The sequence below is a fragment of the Cnephaeus nilssonii genome (genome assembly GCF_951640355.1).
Source record: "Cnephaeus nilssonii genome assembly, chromosome: 24".
NCBI lineage: Eukaryota > Metazoa > Chordata > Mammalia > Chiroptera > Vespertilionidae > Cnephaeus > Cnephaeus nilssonii.
The window spans coordinates 15,486,348-15,492,811 of NC_137095.1; the positions used below are offsets into that span (position 1 = coordinate 15,486,348).

At 45.4% G+C, this 6,464-nt stretch overlaps 1 protein-coding gene across 4 annotated transcripts in view; it reads right to left on the reverse strand.

Annotated features, from left to right (window-relative positions):
* The window catches only part of OTUD7A (OTU deubiquitinase 7A), an 80,518-nt gene that overhangs the window by 72,413 nt on the left and 1,641 nt on the right, over nt 1-6,464 (reverse strand). For all 4 annotated transcript variants that reach the window (XM_079763962.1, XM_079763964.1, XM_079763960.1 and 1 more), the window contains exon 2: nt 2,989-3,155. The gene's annotated coding sequence lies outside the window, so the exon portion shown is untranslated. The remainder of the gene's footprint in view (nt 1-2,988; nt 3,156-6,464) is intronic.

Consider the following 6,464-nt stretch of genomic DNA (forward strand, 5'->3'; position numbering starts at 1 on the left):
GAGGTCGCTGGTTTAATTCCCGGTCAGGGCACATGCCCAGGTTTTGGGCTCAATCCCCAGTAGGGGGTGTGCAGGAGGCAGTCAATCAATGACTCTCTCTCATTGATGTTTCTGTCTCTTTCCCTTTCTCTTCCTCTCTAGAATCAATCAATATACATATACATATACATATACATACATATCTTATCTAATAAAGACGGAATATAAATCTTGAACGTAACTCTGTGACAAAGATGGTGGTGCCCACAGCCAATAAGGAGGGAATATGCAAATTGATGCAACAAGGTGAGAGGCGGAAAGGCGGCTCTGGGCCAGAGTGAAGGCGGTGCCGGCAGCCAGGGGAAGGAAGGCCTATTCTTGCACAAATCTTCGTGCATCGGGCCTCTAGTGTGTACGCGCGCGCGCGCACACACACACACACACACACACACACTGAGTGGCCAGATTATTATGCATTCAGAGATCATAATAACCTGGCCACTCAGTACATATATATATGTATGTATATATATTTTAAGTACTTTTGAAAGTTACCACTCATTCCCGGAACAGTTCATACCAGATACTATACAAAGTGCTTTTCGTCTCTAACCTTCTTAATAACCCTTTGAATAGATGATGTATTTCCAGATTACAGAGAAGCAAACCAGAACACATAAAAATTGGCTAACTTAATCAAGGCCACCCAACCAGTAAATGGCAGCCAAAAAGATGTCAGGAGATGCTCCACAATACTAAGATAATTAAAATAAATATCATCACTTATCAAGACTTACACACATTACTCACTAATCGCCAAGGGTTGCCAAAGGCAACTTGGCTTTTTCCAAAGATGAAAAAAATAAAAGAGAAGTTACCTTGTTCTGGTTTGTCCTTATCATTATGTGAACATATCAATCGATATGCAAACACATATATGCATGTACAAAACGATAAACGTATGTTGACTGATGTAAGAAGATATTTCTATTCCATTTATATGCTCTTTCACACTACGCTAAAATATGCTATCCTCTCCCAGTCCCAAAGCACCCGAGCATTTAACTCCGAGAAGGCTGAAGCAACCGACAAGATATATGGAATTCCACATGGAAAAAAACTGGCTACCAACCCCCTCCAAAGGCGAAAGACATTGATGTTTATGAATCCCCACTTCAGATACGCATTATTGATTGTTTCTATTTCCAGAAAGGTCACGTTCCTGCTGGATGTCAGAGCCCCTGATCCGGACATTTTTCTTGCTTGTCCTCGTTTCAGATTGTCCTATCTCCGCAAAGATTTATGTCATAAGAGGGCTTCTCCCATTGGGCTCGGGAAAGACAGCCAATGTATTATCCCTCGTGGCTATTTCACAGTTGACTAGACCTCCCTCAGAGAACGACAGTTTATCCCAGCAGTGAAGTATCCCCCGAGCCTTTACGATGCCCATCTGTGATAACTAGGATTCAAAACAGCAGATGTTAACACTTCACAAGAGCAGCATAGGACAAACACCCTGCCCCTCGGAAACTTCATTTGGGCACGTCATTTCTTTCAGTAGCAACTGGAGCAGAACCAGACAGGCACCAACTTCCACTAAGGTGTTTCTGAATAAGAAATTCAGAATTTGCCCGGCCAGTGTGGCTCAGTGGTTGAGCATCAACCTATGAACCAGGAGGCTATGGTTCCTTCCATTCCTGGTCAGAGCACATGCCCAGGTTGCGGGGTTGATCCCCAGTGTGGGACGTGCAGGAGGCACCTGATGCATGATTATCATCATTGATGCTTTTTTCTCTCTCTCTCCCTCTCCCTCTCTGGATAAAAATATAATTTAAAAAAAGAAACTCAGAAGTTAATAGCATTTTATCCTAGGAAATAGTTAGCTAACACCTGCAGGGCCAGGCACCAGACGGGGGTTAAAAACCCCACAGAGAAAGGCATTTTAAGAGACATGGAGGATGGACTGCCAAGTTCTAATTGATCTTTAGTTCCCAGGCTACTTAGACCAAGAAGGGGGGCTTTCCCTCATAGTGTTAATAATTTCGGCAGCTTGGCTAAAGGGACTCCATTTTATATATTTCCTATCTTCAGTCTTTCCTCAACAGGGATTAAAATAAGGGGATTTCAGGTATTAAAGAGGCAGTTGCACCTCCACAACTGGCATCACCCGCTGGAGCCAGAACCAGCCACCAGGCGGAGCCAGAGGCCCGCCAGAGCCCCGCCAGCCGAGACGCCGGAAGGGCTCCCGGGGCATTGTGGGAAATGTAGTCCCGACAGCCCGGTCCCAGGCTTCTCCGCTCCGATCTCCCTGTCACGGTTCCGGGAAATCAGCTAAACCTGCTCCGAAGGTGCCTTGTGCCAAGCGGTGCTCGGAGCAGGCCTGGGTCTTAGGCGCTGGAGGTCCTGGGGGCGCCGAAGTGAAAGGGTCGGGGTAGGGCGGCGAGATTGGGAGAGCGCCCCCCCCCCGCCCCCGCGTGCGGCGCTGGCGCTGAGAAGAGCAGAGTGCGCATGCGCCCAGGCCCGGGACTCTCCAGTAACTCCCCCTTTGTGCTCTGGGCTGGGAACCCTTCAGTTCCCCCAAAGGCCGCTGAAGTTCCACATTACCCTCTGCAAACATCATGCCAACAAGAAGGAGGTGGGCCCTAGCCGGTGTGGCTCAGTGAATAAGAGCATCAGCCTGCGGACGGAAGGGTCCTGGGTTCGATTCCCGTCAAGGGCACATGCCTGGGTTGCAGGCTCCATCCCCAGCGTGGGGAGTGCAGGAGGCAGCCGATCCACCATTCTCTATCATCATCGATGTGTCTCTCTCTCTCTTCCTCTTCCTCCCTCTCTAAAATCAATATATTAAAAAAAAAAAAGGAGGAGGAGAGTTAGTGGAGCATGGAGGAGAAGCCAGGAAGAAAACTTCCGGCCAATCGGGAAGCTTTCTCACGAAGCCTGGGGTGTCTGTGGCCCAGCTTCCGAGAGCATTTCAGAATCAGAGTCACAGGTATCAAACCCCGTCCTTACCGTGCGTCCAGGGACTGTCATTGGCGCACTGGCTAAGGGGTCTCCCTCGCTGACAGCTCCTTGATCAATCAGCCGGGAATGAAGATGCAGGCTTCCCAGGTGTCCTGGGTGGCGAGGGCTGGAGGGTCCAAGGATGAATAGGATCCTATCTGAGTTGTTGCAGGCACCTGAGCAGTTAAAGAAAAAATTATTCATGACCCTTGTTAAGGACAGCAGGACCCTTTTACCAAAGAGGGCTATGTAATGGGTTTTAAACAGTATGTTTTTATTGCCTGGCCAGTGTGGCTCAGGGGTTGAGCATCGACCCAGCAACCAGGAGATCACGGTTCAATTCCTGGTCAGGGCACATGCCCGGGTTGCGGGCTCCAGTAGGGGGCGTGCAGGAGGCAGTCAACCCATGATTCTCTATCATCATTGCTGTTTCTATCGCTCTCTTCCTCTCCCTTCTTCTCTGAAATCAATAAAAAATATCTTTAGCCCTGGCCAGTTTGGCTCAGTGGATAGAGCATCGGCCTGCGGACTGAAAAGTCCCAGGTTCGATTCCGGTCAAGGGCATGAACCTTTGTTGCAGGAACATCCCCAGTAGGAGGTGTTCAGGAGGCAGCTGATCGTTGTTTCTCTATCATCGATGTTTCTAACTCTCTATCCCTCTCCCTTCCTCTTCGTAAAAAATCAATAAAATATATTTTTAAAAATCTGTAGCTATATTGCTGCTATGTGCAGACAGCCAAAAATGAAGATTCACACAGACAGTGACTTCAGTCTCAGTATTCTTGGGATGATTCTTAAAAACAAAACAAAACAAAACAAAAAAACCCACAAAAAAAAACACACCAAGAAACATTCATGGAGAGCTCAAAGACTATCCCTTGTAACTGGTGCGATCATTTTACAGGGATTCTCTCATTTAGTTCTCACAGCAAACTTGTGGGCTAACCCCTCATTATTACTACTGTATTATTATTTTCCAGATGAGGTAAAAAGAGTGTGATTGATTTGCCCGAGATGAATTCCTGGATTCAGGATTCGAACCCCTGATGTCTGATTCTAGATCCTTGCTTTTAATCCCTCCTCCCACCAACTCCACTCCCCAGCACCACAGACATACTTAAATGTTGGGCCTGAAGCAGGAGTGTGTGCTGGAAGAACTTGCTGTGAGACCATGTGTGTTCTTAAAATATATAGATTGGCAGCTGTCAGAGGGGAGGGGGTTGGGGGCTGGGTGAGAAGGGTAAAGGGATTAAGCAAAGAACAAAAGACTCAGGAACACAGACAACAGTGTGGTGATTGCCTGAGGGAAGGGGGTGTGGGGGGGGGGGTAGAAGAGGGTAAAGCGGGGGGGTACATGGCGATGGAAAGGAGACTTGACTTGGGGTGGTAAGCACACAATGCAATATACAGATGATGTATTACAGACTATACACCTGAAACCGGTACAGTTTCATTAACCAATGCCACCCCAATACATTCAATTAAAATACATAAATAGTTAACAATGTAGGGGTCGTGTGGGGCTCAGCCCAGCAGGCCTGAGCTGTCTGGGATAAAAGACGAGGGAGGGGGCCTTTGATTCTTTTCTGTCCGTCGTTACAGGCCACTTCTGAACTAGTCTCCTGCCTCTCTGGCTTTTGTTATGCTTTCTGGACTGGGTCTCACCCCTGCATTGCTGTAACACTCCCCCCCCCCCCCCACACACACACACATTGTCACTCTGATCCCTGGTGATGGGGGGGGGGGCGGTGCTTAGCACAGCCTGCTCAAGTGGAATGTCACTTCCGTTCCTTCTACTTGGACACCCAAATGCGGACCAGCCAGGAGATCTCGTGCAGCCCTGCAGACTGGCGTGCGTACACAAGTCTGTCTCAGTCAAGTCTCGGTCCCTGATCCCCTCAGGGCTTTGGGGGAGAAAAGAAGAATCAACTGAACCAAATAACCAGATAAATGGCCAGATGTGTATTCCCAGGGACTGTGAAAACAATATCAGGGCTCAGAAAAAGAAATATACCGAGACAGGAAAATGGACTATGACAGAGAAAATTATTTGAGAATAGTGGTTTGCTTGGGATGGGGAAATATTTGCTTATTTTTCTCCAGATGCATACCCAGTAACTCCACTGACTCGATCTCATATAATATTTATCATCAGGAGATACAATTTTAGTTTCTGATGGTGCATATGAAATTTTGTCACCATAAAACAAGATGATACAGCTCCCTATGAGGTGCTAGGACATGAACGTGAGCAGGAGGCACACAGGAAGGGATGTGGAAGCAAATAGCCCCCCCCCCCCCAAATGCCAGCAGCATAGCCTTGGCCACGTTACAAAATCGTCCCTGATCCCTCCTTTTGAGGAAGTAAGATGGTGAAATACTGCCTGCAACTTCACTGTCTAGTATAATAGCTACTAGCCCCGTGTGGCTATTTAAATTCATTCTGAAATTTAAAAACTGCAAACTCAGCTCCTAAATTATTCTAGCTACATCTCAAGTGCTCAAGAGCCACATGGGGTTAGTAAACACTGCACGGGACAACACGTATGTACAATTACCACAGAACTTCCATCGGACGGGGCTGTTTGTAAAAAAAGATGGATCGAAAGATAATTTAAACGGTGCTGGGAACAAAGTACCATTAAAACAAATAACACATTTGTAGTCAGGATTCTGAGGTTTGTGTGAATCTGTGAAAAGCCTGGTATATACTAGTAAGCCTAGTAGCTATGCTCCAAGTCCTTTTCCTGTGAAACTCTCAGGGACTGTCAAAGAAATAGCCGTTAACAAATACATTTAGCAGAGGTGAGAGTCCGACTTCGGGAGAACAACTCCTAGATTCCTAGATTCGTGGTGGGAAAGCCCTTCATGAGCGAAAATGATTTCAAGTTCCACAACGTGAATTAGCTTAATTCCTACGATGGTTAACTTTTAATATTGTAAGTGCTATGAATTTTAAATGTTTTCCTGTCATTGACTGTACATATGTAATATCACAATAGCAGGAAATACAGCTGATCTTGTACACTGGGCTTCTATCTGATGTCCTTGCTAAATGTGCTTATTAAATCCAATAGATTTATCACTTATTCTCAATTTTTTGCTCTCTCCTAGTAATAACTCCTTTCCAATTCTAACATCTTTTTTTTTTTTTTTTTTTTTTGCTTCGCCTTTTTGTACTGGCAAGAACTTGCAATAATAAATATAGACCATTTTGCCTATTTTTTTTCAGAAAGCTTTCATTTAAAGAATTGAATTAAATAATTACAGAATCACTTATGCAACAGATCGATATGTATGTTTCTTATTTCTGAACCTGTCATTTTTAGTAATAAGTGTGTTTCTAGAAATATGACCATTTCATATAGATTTTCTAATTTAATACACTAATCTCGTTCCTGAAATTCTTTCATTATTTTAATGTGTTATTAATGTAGTGAGTGATACTATTTTTTAAATATCTGATCTTGGTTATTTGTGCCTTA